Below are 13,558 nucleotides of genomic sequence, written 5' to 3' on the forward strand. Positions count from 1 at the left end.
CCTGGCGGGCCTTTCCTTTCTCCGCGATCGAGAATCTCTTTGGAGCCATGGGAAAGCTGAGTAGCCAAGAAGAAGAAAAGGAGCAGCAAGAAGGGATGGGCTAAGGGGGCTCACGCAGCCCCGTACTTATAACTGGAGGAGGCCAACCGCCGAGCACCACGATCGCAGGTAATCATGACCGGTTTCTCTGCATGCAGGGGCTTGACAAGTCGTGTTGTCGCCAAGGCGTCGGGGGGAAGCGCAGGCGCCCACGTCCAATCAATCGCAACGCGGCGCCCAAGGCTGCAGGCTGTTGGGGCCCGTGGCGCTTCGCGCTTGCCCCTTCGCTTCCTTGCTAGGCCAAGCTTGGGCGCGCCTTGGGCCCGGGGGCTACTGTCGGTGGTCTGGGAACGGGGGTCCCCAGACTTGCCTGCCTGCGGCGTGGCTCAAGTGGGGGCCAGCGCGGCCCATCTTCATCAGCTCAAGCTCAAGACCCTCACGAGGGGCCAAGCCTCGCGGGGCGAACGACCGGAAGGTTCCTCAGAGGCAGCCTCATCAGGCAGGCTCGCGAGGAGGCGAAGAGATCAAGGCAGTGGTACCTCGCGAGGAGCCCGTGACACAAGCCATGACGATCGAGACCAGGCGGGCGCCGGCCTGCGTAGTGTCCTTGTTTCCCCTTTGGTGCAAAGGGGGCAAGCACAGGCCAAGGCATCGGGCAAAGGTTACCATTCCGATGCAACGAGACCAAGACCAACAGAGAGGCAGGACGGAGGTCACCGTGGAGCCCAAGACGGCGTCATCACTAGTGCTTTTGGCAGCCGAAGACCACCTTTGGTCAGGATAACTTGTACTAGATGTTCCCCTTCGAAATGGCCAATTGTTGGCGCCCTTCCCACTCATTATTTGGGGAGAGGCCCAGGGCCCCTATAAATAGAGCTAGCCACCACGAGAGGACGGGGACAGAGAAAAAGAGAGAGATCGAGAGACCGAGAGAGATCTAATAGAACCCTAGCAGAGAGAGAGGCGACTGAACTCACCCAAGCAGTTCATCGCACCAGCTCAAGAACACCTCTCGCGAGGCTGTTCTTATCTTGTAATGTTCATCATCAGCCCCTGAGGCAATCCACCACACCACACACTGGAGTAGGGTATTACACCACAATGGTGTCCTGAACCAGTATAAACCTCGCGTCCCTTGTGTTGTTCGTTGTTTCCAGCTTAGATCACGCGAGGAGATTGGACGTAGATCGGCAGGGGAGAGATCTCCGCGTGCACCCCAGTGTTCGAACCTCAAGGGTCTGCCGGAACCCGAAAACCGACACATAATACGTTGCAGCCCGAAAATGGGTTAGCACATGGAATATGCTAGCATTGTAACACAGTAGAGCAGGAACAAAATAATGCTATCACTATATGCATATTTGGCTGGTGGAAATCTCTATAGTTAAAGTTTTGCGAAAATACCACTTTTCCCTACAACAAAGGAATAGATTTTATTTAACTATCATGGTAGTTGAAACATCACTGAGAAGGTTCCTCCAACTCAATCCCAATTAAAAGTAATTATCAACCCAACAATATCTATTTAGAGTGATGAGATACATATGATAATCCAAGTACTAGATACTCAAGATGTCCATAACCGGGGACATGGCTAACCATGATTAGTTTGTACACACTGCAGAGGTTTGCGCACTTTTCCCCACAAGACTCGATCTCCTCCGTTGGATTTCTCGCACTACTTGATGTTTGAGAAACGGATGACCGAGACACAATCTTTCAGAAGCATTAACTCTCTACTTCGGATAGACTATACCACCTACAACCCACTACCTGCTAGTCTACCTCTTCAAGAGCTTCACGCAACTTACTCAACTATGCTAGAGCCCATAATAGCTTGTGGCTGCACACGGAAGTTTCTAGCATGAAATATCTCAGTTCCCTTTGAGCCTGGGTGGCGGATCGTAGGATTATCACATGGGTACTCCGGGATATCCTAGGACAACACTGGATTCTCCAGGTGCCCGACAAGCAATCCACCCAGATGTGTATTGAAGTTGCCACCTTAAGTTGAACCATTAATTAACAATCTCACATCTGTCATGGATTCACTCAAACCCAATCCACGTCTACGAGCATAGCATGGCAATATAAGCAATACGTAGAAGTAACTCCCAGGGGTTTGATAATAAATAGGTGAATAGGTACTACCTCATCTACTTCCCAAATCCCACATGTTATCAAGTGCTAACCATGCAATGTTTGAAGGTTGAAACTAATGCATAAAAACTAGGTGACAAAGGGATATGATCAAAGTGTTACTTGCCTTGCTGATGATCCACAAAACCTAGAGACTCATAGTAGCACGCTTCGCACTCCGGGTGCTCTATAGCAAACAAACAATAGCATACACAAGAAATCAAGCAAAGACACACAGGTAGAACTCAAATAAGAGATCTAACCAGAAAGTTCAACTTAAGAACTCCGGTTTGCAAAAAGAATCAAATCAAACAGAGCAACGAAACTCAAACTACAAAAGAAACAAGATCCGATTACTAATCTAGACTAAGGTCAAATTTACTGTATCAAAATCTTTTTCAAGTTGGTTAAACGGAAAGAGGATTTCGAGACGAAACTCTAGGCGCTTGAATCACCTGATTCCGATAAACGAGCAAAAAGATAAACTAAAACAAAAATCGGATCAGAAATCACGATCGAAAATAATCGTGGAAAATCCGAGAAAAAGAAAAAGTGACGAATAGGCTAACAACGAACATTCGCTGTCTGCGGCTAACGTGTGAACACCGTTCGTTCAAACTAACATACGGACGAACGTCTGCTAAGTAACTAAACCGAGAAAACCGGCGAACCAATCTATTCTAAAAAACCTAGGGTTTTAAAAAAAACCGAACCGGTTTTAAAATAAAACCAAATGACGGCGGCGGCGGCGTATACCTCCGGCGAGGCTCCGGTGAGGCGGGGCGGCTCTGGCGGGGCTCGACTGCGGCGGCGGCGGCTGCGGTGGCTTGGGGTCCCGAGGGGCCCCGGGCTCGACTTATAAGGGGGGGCGGTGGCTTGCGGGAGGGGGCGGGGCGGAGTCCCGGGCGGTGACAGCGCGGCGGTCGTGTCCTGGCCGGACTCGGGCACGGGAGGCGGTGGCGCTGTCCGGGCCGGCGGAAGAAGTTTTTTTTAAAACAAATCCCGCCGAAAATAAATCCTAGAAAAATAAATAGAATTTTAAAAATGCCAAAACAAATTTTCACCATCTAAATAAAATATTTAGAACAGGATGAACATTTTCTTGGCCCTAAAATGCAATTTTGAAAATGTGTAATTTTTCTAATGCAAATAAAATAGCAATAAAATCCGAATAAAATCAAATATTTGATTTTAATATTTTCCTCCAATACTTCATTTATTTTGGAGAAGTCATATTATCTCCTCTCATATATTTTAACATGAAATATTTTTGGGGAGCAAAATAATTAAAACCAAAAATCCTTGTTTCAATATTTGATAAAATTTCAAATATGAAAACAATGAAATCCCCAACTCTCTCTCCGAGGGTCCTTGAGTAGCTTAGGATTTCAAGGATCATGCCAAAATGCAATAAAATATGATTGCAATGATGACCTAATGTATAACATTCCAAATTGAAATTTTGGAATGTTACAGTGGAGCTCTTACTTAGACTCTGTTGAATAAGTTGAATTGCAATTGCTTGGTGACTGAGAACATAGGTTGTTGATTTTCAAGAGAATTCATTGTTTGAACCATAACATGTGAATTGCTTGGTACTTTAACATGAGAAATTTTATGAGAAAAAATTGCTATTATGATGCTAGGAAAAGTGATTGAAATTATCAATGATCAAACTTGTGCGCTTTGCTAGAATTGACACTTCATAAATTATTTCTTTTATCATTTACCTACTCGAGGACGAGAAGGTATTAAGCTTCGGGATGCTGATACGTCTCCAATGTATCTATAATTTATGAAGTATTCATGTTGTTTTATTATCATTCTTGGATGTTTTACAATCATTTTATAGCAACTTTATATCATTTTTGGGACTAACCTATTGACCTAGTGCCCAGTGCCAGTTGCTATTTTTTGCTTCTTTTTTACATCGCAGGAAATCAATATCAAACGGAGTCCAAAGACCGCGAAACTTTTTGTGGATTTTTTATGGACCAAAAGACCACCAGTGGGATAGAGCAACACGTGGGGGCTGCCCCAAGGGGGAACAACCCACCAAGGTGCGACTGGGAACCCAGGCGCGCCCAGGTGGGTTGTGCCCACCTCAGTGGCCTCCCGCACCCCTTCTTCACCCTATAAATTGCCAAATATTCCAAAACCCTAGGGTTAACCTAGATTAGGAGTTCCGCTACCACAAGGATCTGTAGCCACGTAAAACCAATCTAAACCCCATTCCGGCACCCTGCTGGAGGGGGGGAATCATCACGAGTGGCCATCTTCATCATCCCGACGACCATCACGATGAGGAGGGAGTAGTCCACCCTCGGGGCTGAGGGTTTGTACCAGTAGCTATGTGTTTAATCTCAATCTCGTGTTCTTGAGATGTCACGGTCTTGATGTATCGCGGGCTTTGTTAATATAGTCGGATCATATGGTGTTTTCCCCTATCTATCTTGTTGTGAATTGAGTTTTCCCTTTGAGATTTCGTTTCGTTTTATCGAATTGAATACTTTTATGGATTTGAGAGCACTTGATATATGTCTTGCATATGAATACCCATGGTGGCAATGGGGTATTATATTGATTCAATTGAGATATGGTTTTGCACTCAACTCGTGGATTCACGAGGTGACATTGGGGTAATCTATGCATAGGGGTTGATGCATGTTCTTGTCTTTTGTTTCTTCGGTAGAAATCTTGGGGCACTCTTTGAGGTTCTTTGTGTTGGATTGAATATTATGAATCTGAATTTAATTTGGTGTTATTTTAGTACGAACTCTTGATAGATTGATCGGAAAGAATAACTTAGTGTTATTTTAGTACGAACTCTTGATAGATCGATCGGAAAGAATAACTTGGTGTTATTTTAGTACGAACTCTTGGATAGATCGATCAGAAAGAATAGCTATAAACAATTTCTTCTTATGTTCTCCGCTAGGTAGGATCTTTGGAGTGATTCTTCATCGCACGTTGAGGGATGGTTATATGATCCAATTATATTAGCATTGTTGAGAGATTGCACTAGCGAAAGTACGGACCATAGGCCTCATTTTCAAGCATTTCAATACAGTTTGTGCTCCGTTTTATCAATTGCTACCTTGTTGTTTTTTATTGTTCTTATTACAAAAACCAATATCTACTATCATTACTACACTTTTGTTACCATCTCTTTGCCGAACTAGTGCACCTATACAAATTACCATTTTATTTGGTGTGTTGGGGACAGAAGAGACTCTTTGTTATTTGGTTGCAGGATTGTTTGAGAGAGACTATCTTCATCCTACGCCTCCCACAGATTGATAAACCTTAGGTCATCCACTTGAGGGAAAATTGCTACTATCCTACAAAACTCTGCGCTTGGAGACCCAACACGTGTCTACAAGAATAAAGTTACGTAGTAGACATCACTCCCCAAGCTTGGCACAAGCCAAGGGAGTGACCATACCCGTGTACTCAAGTGTCCTTCTTTGGTGATGGTGGTGATGGTTATGAGGTGGTAGGAAGCTTGTCCTCCGGCTTCCATGGCAGTGGTTCACCATCATAAGAGGATGCATGAATCCCCTGAGTCCTCCAACTGGCAGCTAAACTCATACCTTTAAATATTGCTTAATACTCAAAAACTTGATTTTGAGGATAATAATTTGGCTTTGTGGAAAACTGATTTGCTCGTTGAAGGTGAAGAGGATGTCCTTCATAGACCGGCCATCCACCTTGTGATCACGGGTGAATTCCATGACGATGAGGTGATTGGCACTGAGTCCATGCTCCACCATCCCTTGGCACTTGAAGATCTCCTTCTCCATCGCCTCAAGCCCAGCCTCCATGTTTCCCGTCCTCTTGGGGCCTTGAACGTCTCGGATGTGGAGTACCCCCTCACACATCTCAATGGCTTGAGGGTGCTTCAACACCTTTGGTAGGTAGGAGTTGCTGACCTTCTCAAAGAACTTGTCATTGGAGGAGCTTGGGGAAGCCATGGCTATCTAGACCTGTTAGAAAAACAACACAAAACAAGAACAGATGATTTCTCCGTGATACGGAGGTAAAATCATCCGGGAGTTTATATAAAGAATTTTTTTATCTCGGGAAACAAGTATACAGAAGGAAAACAAAGTTGGGAAGGTGCTCAATGGGGCCACTACCCACTAGGGCACGCCAGGTGGGGCAGACGTGCCCTGGTTCCTTGTGGGCATAGGGGTTGCCTTCCCAGTTGTTTCTTATTTTCCTATTTTTCTAATATTCCAAAATTGACAGAAAATATTTTTGCTGATTTTTCGGAGTCACGTACCTCTTCCTTTTTAGGGTTCTAGAGTGTTCTGGAAGGTTTCTTTTATGTGTTCATCCAGTGTAATGGTTTGAATAATATTAGTTTCAACATTAATAGGCGTACCTGAGATATAGTGCTTAATTATTTGCCCATTAACCACCTTCGGATTAGTGCCTTCAACATTATTGATCTTGACAACTCCAGAACGATAAACTTCTTCGATGATATATGGTCCTTCCCATTTGGAGAGAAGTTTACCTACAAAAAATCTGAAACGAGAATTGTACAATAGAACATATTCGCCAACTTTGAATTTTGCTTTTGGATTCTTTTGTCATGCCATCTTTTAACTTTTTCTTTGAATAGTTTGGCATTTTCATAAGCTTGGGTTCTCCATTCATCTAGTGAGCTAATATCAAATAACCTCTTTTCACTGGTAAGTTTGAAGTCACAATTAAGTTCTTTAATTGCCCGATATGCTTTGTGTTCTAACTCAAGAGGCAAATGACGAGCTTTTCCATAAACTATTTTGTATGGAGACATACCCATAGGATTTTTATAAGCTGTTCTATAGGCCCAAAGTGCGTCATCAGGTTTCTTAGACCAATTCTGTCGGGACCTATTGATAGTTTTTTGTTATATTAATTTTATTTCCTCTTGCTAAGTTCGACTTGAACACTAGATTGAGGATGATAGGGTGATGCAATTATATGGTTGACATCATATTTAGCAAGCATTTTACGGAAAGCATCATGAATAAAGTGTGAACTGCCATCAATCATTGAATATCTAGGGACTCCAAACCTTGGGAAGATAATTTATTTAAGCATTTTACTGGAGGTGTTATGATCAGCACTACTAGTTGGAATAGCTTCTACCCACTTAGTGACATAATCAACAGCAACCAAAAGATGTGTATACCCATTAGAGGAAGTAAAAGATCCCATATAATCAAAGCCCCAAACATCAAATGGTTCAACAACAAGTGAATAATTCATAGGCATTTCTTGACGCTTACCAATATTACCAATTCTTTGACATTCATCACAAGACAAGACAAACTGACGGGCATCTTTGAAAAGAGTAGGCCAATAAAAGCTAGGTTGTAATACCTTGTGCGCAATTCTATCTCTCGCATGATGCCCTCCATAAGCTTCGGAGTTGCATTTCCATAGGATTTGTTCCTATTCATGCTCAGGTATACAACATCTAAGAACACCATCTACTCCTTTATAAAGATGTGGGTCATCCCAAAAGTAATGTCTTAAGTCATAGAAGAATATTTTTTCTGTTGTTAATGTGAAACTAGGTGGTAAAGATCTAGCAAAAATATAATTAGCATAGCTAGAACACTAAGGAGTATTATGAAAAGCATTTATGACAGCTAGTTGTTCATCAGGGAAGCTATCATCAATAGGCAGTGGATCATCAGGCATATTTTCTAACCTAGACAAGTTATCAGCTATGGGGTTCTCATCTCCTTTCCTATCAGTAATATGTAAATCACTTGTAGAAAAAGAACCCACCTAATGAGTCTAGGTTTAGCATCTTTATTTTTCATAAGATATTTAATAGCAGCATGATTAGTGTGAACAATTACTTTGGAATCAACAATGTAAGATCTGAATTTATCACAGGCGAACACAACTGCTAAAAATTCTTTTTCAGTAGTATCATAATTTCCTTGCGCACTGTCTAGAGTTTTACTAGCATAATCGATAACATTTAATTTTTTATCAATTCTTTGTCCTATAACAACACCAATAACATAATCACTAGCATCACACATAATTTCAAATGGCAAATTCCAGTCAGGTGGTTGAACAATAGGTGAAGTAGTTAAGGCTTTGTAAAGTGTTTCAAAGGCTTCTATACATTCATCATCAAAAAAATGGAACATCCTTTTGTAAAATATTTGTAAGAGGCCTAGAAATTTTAGAAAAGTCTTTAATAAACCTCCTATAGAAACCAGCATGACCAAGGAAACTACGAATACCTTTATTGTCTTTAGGACATGGTATTTTCTGAATTGCATCAACTTTAGCTTTATCCACCTCAATACCTCGTTCAGAAATTTTATGCCCCAAGACAATGCCTTCGTTTACCATAAAGTGGCACTTCTCCCAATTCAAGGCAAGATTAGTTTGTTCACATCTCTATAACACTTGATCAAGGTTGCTTAAGCAATCATCAAAAGAAGTTTCGTAAATGGAAAAATCATCCATGAAAATCTAAACAATCTTTTCACAAAAATCAAAGAATATAGAAGTCATACATCTTTGAAACGTAGCAGGTGCATTACATAAACCAAAGGGCATACATCTATAAGCATAAGTTCCAAAAGGGGAAGTAAAGGTGGTTTTCTCTTGATCAGGTTGCGGAACAGGTATTTGAGAGAAACTAGAATATCCGTCAAGAAAACAAAAGTGTGTGTGCTTAGATAGCCTTTCTAGCATTTGATCAATGAATGGCAGAGGTTAATGATCTCTTCTAGTAGCTTTGTTTAATTTTCTAAAATCAATTATCATTCTATATCTAGTGACTATTCTTTGTGGAATGAGTTCATTTTTTATCATTATGAACAACAGTGATACCTCCTTTCTTAGGGACACAATGAATAGGACATACCCATCTACTATCAGCTATGGAATAGATTATACCTGCTTCCAAAAGCTTAAGTATTTCAGTTCTTACCACTTCTTTCATAATAGGATTCAATCGTCGTTGGTGCTCAACAACGGGTTTAGCGTCATATTCCATATTAATGTTATGCTGAGATAGAGTGGGACTAACGCCCTTAAGATCATCAAGAGTATATCCAATAGCAACACGGTGCTTCCTCAATTTTTTTAATAATATCTCTTCTTCGTGTTCTGAAAGGTTAGCACTAATAATAACAACAGGATATATCTTTTTCTCATCAAGATAAGCGTACTTTAGAGGACCTCCTAGAGTTTCAATAGGCAAATTTTATTTAAGTATAGGTTGTTATTCAAAGACTATTTTATCTATTTCATTTCTTTCATGCAAGTGCATATCATTTTCATGGTCTAGAAAATATTATTCTAGTGGATCAGTAGGAGGTACGGCAATAGAAGAAAGACCAATTATTTCATCCTTACTAGGTAATTCTTTATTATGAGGTTGTCTATGAAACTTAGAGAAATTAAACTCATGAGAGACACCACCAAAACTAACACTGGCAGTTTCTTTCTCACAATCTACCTTAGTATTGATAGTGATCAAGAAAGGTCTACCAAAAATAATGGGACAAATGTCATCTTGTGGTGATCCAAGAACTAGAAAATCGGTAGGGTATTTTATTTTCCCACACAAGACTTCAACATCTCTAACAATCCCAAGTGGTGTGATGATGTCTCTATTTGCAACTTTAATCATGACATCTATGTCTTCTATTTCAGCGGGTGCTATATCATTCATAATTTCTTGGTATATGGTAAAAGCAATAACACTCACACTATCACCCAAATCACATAAACCATGATAGCAATGATCTCCTATTTTAATTGAGATGACAGGCATGCCAACAAAAGCCTTGTTCTTATCTCTAGTGTCGGGTTTGGCAATTCTAGCATCTTCATCACAAAAATAAATAACATGCCCATCAATATTATCAACCAACGGATCTTTAACCATAGCAACACTAGGTTCTACTTTAATTTGTTCAGAGGGTTTAGCTGCTTTAATATTACTTTTGTGAACCACTGTTGATACCTTAGCATGTTCCTTCATCCTACCAAGGAAAGGTGGTTTTTCAATACAAGCAGTAGGTACAACTGGATCAACATTATAAATGATAGTTTCATCTTTAACTAAAACCGGTTCTTTAATTTAATTTTTAATAATAGGGGTATGATATTTAAACCAATTCTCCTTAGGGAGATCAACATTATTGGAAAACGATTCACAAAAAGAGGCTACTATCTCAGAGTCAAGTCCATATTTAGTGCTAAACTTGTGAAAAGCATCGGTATTCATAAAAGATTTAACACAATCAAAGTCAAGCCTGATACCTGACTCTTTACCTTTGCCGAGTTCCGAATCTTCAAAGGTGTGTTTAATTCTCTTCAAAAGATCCCACCCGAATTCAATAGTCTTCTTCATAAAAGAACCAGTACAAGAAGTATCGAGCATGGATTGATCATCACGAGGAAGTCGAGCATAAAATTTTTGAATAATAATTTCTCTTGAGAGTTCATGATTGGGGCATGAATACAACATTGACTTAAGCCTCGGCCAATCTAGAGCGATACTTTCTCCCTGCGAGGCCAAAAATTATGAATGTAATTCCGACCACGATGAGCAAGATGCATAGGATAATTTTTTTGGTGAAATTCCAATTATAAGATCCAATATCATCGCATAGCCTATACCATGTCAATGCTTTTACCTTCAAAGATAAAGGGAAAACCTTCTTCTTAACTTCATCTCTGGGTAATCCTGCAAGCTTAAACAATCCACAAATTTCACCCACATGTATCAAATGCATATCAGGATGTTTCATTCCATCTCCTGCATAAGGATTAGCTAGCAGTTGTTCTATCATACCCGAAGGAATTTCATAACTAACATTTTTTGTAGGTGCAGTAGGTTGAGGGGAAAATCTCTGTGCTTCCGGTCGAGGTGAAGATACCCCGAACAAACCCCTCAAAGGATTGTTTTCCATAGTAGCAAGTACCAATAAATTTCAGCATGTATTATAAGTTTTTCCTTACCGATTTCCTCTTACCAAGAGCGCTTCACTCACCGGCAACGGCGCCAGAAAAGATTCTTGATGACCCAAAATTATAGGGGATCAATCGTAGTCCTTTCGATAAGTAAGAGTGTCGAACCCAATGAGGAGCAAAAGGAAATGACAAGTGGTTTTCAGCAAGGTAATTTCTGCAAGCACTGAAATTGTCAATAACAAGTAGTTTGATAGTAAGATTATTTGTAACGAGCAAGTAAAAGTAATGGTAAATAAAGTGCAGCAAGGTAGCCCATTCCTTTTTGTAGCAAAGGAGAGGCCAAGTGATCTCTTATAATAAGCAAAAAGTTCTTGATGGCACACGGGAATTTCATCTAGTCACTTTCATCATGTTGGTTTGATTCGTGCTTGCTACCTTGATAATTTGATATGTGGGTGCACCGGTGCTTGGGTGTTGTTCTTACTTGAACAAACCTCCCACTTATGATTAACCCCCTCGCAAGCATCCATAACTACGAAAGAAGAATTAAGATAAAAATCTAACCATAGCATTAAACATATGGATCCAAATCAACCCCTTATGAAATAGTGCATAAACTAGTGTTTAAGCTTCTGTCACTCTAGCAACCCATCATCTAATAACTAGTCCATAATGCATTCCCTTAAGCCCAAAGATGGTGGAGTGTCATGTAGTCGACATTCACATAACACCACTAAGGGAATCACAACATACATATCATCAAAATATCGAACGAAAATCAAATTCACATGATTACTTGCAACATGACTTCTCCCATGGCCTCAAGAATAAAGGCAACTACTCACAAATAATATTCGTGGTCAATATCAAAGGGATATTAAATAGCGTAATGGATCTGAACATATAATATTCCACCAAATAAACCATCTAGCATAAACTACAAGATGTAATCAACACTACTAGCCACCCATAGGTACCAATCTGAGGTTCTGGTACAAAGATTGAACATAAGAGATGAACTACGACTTTGAGATGAGATCGTGTTGTTGAAGATGTTGATGAAGATTGGCCTCCCAAAGATGAGAGGGTTGTTGGTGATGAAGATGGCTTTGATTTCGCCCTCCCGGAGGGAATTCCCCCCGGCGGAATCACTCGGCCAGAGGACAAAAGTGCTCCTGCCCAAGTTCCGCCTCGAGATGGTGGCGCTCCATCCCGAAAGTACTCTCTTTATTTTTTCTAGGTCAAAAGACCTTATATACTAGAAGATGGGTAGCAAAGGTGGGCGAGGGTGCCCGTTACCCATCAAGGCATGCCTGGAGGGGGTGGCGCGCCCTTGTGCCTTGTGGGCGCTTGGGTGCCTGAGGGAGTCCTGGAGCAAGGGGTCCTCGGGCGTCCGGCCTGTTATCCATGGGCCGGACTGATGGGCTGTGAAGACATGAAGGCCGAAAGATTGCACCATGTCCGGATTGGACTCTACTTGGTCTGTAAGGCAAGCTTGGCGACCGAAGATTCCTTCTTATGTAACCAACTCCATGTAAACCCTAGATCCCCTCGGTATCTATATAAACCGAAGGGGATAGTCCGGAAAGGACAACACATGTACTCATTACCATACCCACATAGGCTAGACTTCTAGGGTTTAGCCATTATGATCTCGTGGTAGATCAGCTCTTGTAATACTCATATTCATCAAGATCAATCAAGCAGGAAGTAGGGTATTACCTCCATAGAGAGGTCCCGAACCTGGGTAAACATCGTGTCCCCCGTCTCCTATTACCATCGATCCTGGACGCACAGTTCGAGACCCCCTACCTGAGATCCGCCGGTTTTGACACCGACATTGGTGCTTTCATTGAGAGTTCCACTATGCCGTCGATGAAAGGCTCGATGGTTCGCCTTGTTATTAAACACAACATTACCGCATGGGTAGTTTTGGCCTCGGGCCAAACCCTTCAGCTAGGCGACTTTACTATGATCGCCCGTTCGGCCGCGGAGCCGACAATGACCTCTTGGGCCATCGAAAAGCCCCTTCGCATCAACTCCCAGCACTCCAAGCAGATGGATCCGGTTGATTTTTCGTCCTTAAATGAGCTCCTAGATTGCATCGCTGCTTTGTGAATCGTCACAGATTACGATTAGGAGTGTTCGATCACGGTGGCCTCTGAAGTACCACTCAATGACATTATAAACAACTGTGATGCTACAGGCCGGATTGCCAAATGGGCCATTGAGCTCCTGCCATTTGACATTACATATAAACGACGTCGAGCTATCAAATCCCAAGTACTGGCCGACTTCATCATCGAATGGACAGAGGCCAAACTCCCTAAAGAGTACGGCACATACTCCAATTGGGTCATGCACTTCGACGGCTCCAAAATGCTAGCAGGGTTAGGAGTGGGTGTCGTTTTAGCGTCCCCTACCGGAG

This window comes from Triticum aestivum, chromosome 1A (genome assembly GCF_018294505.1).
Source record: "Triticum aestivum cultivar Chinese Spring chromosome 1A, IWGSC CS RefSeq v2.1, whole genome shotgun sequence".
NCBI classification, from domain to species: domain Eukaryota; kingdom Viridiplantae; phylum Streptophyta; class Magnoliopsida; order Poales; family Poaceae; genus Triticum; species Triticum aestivum.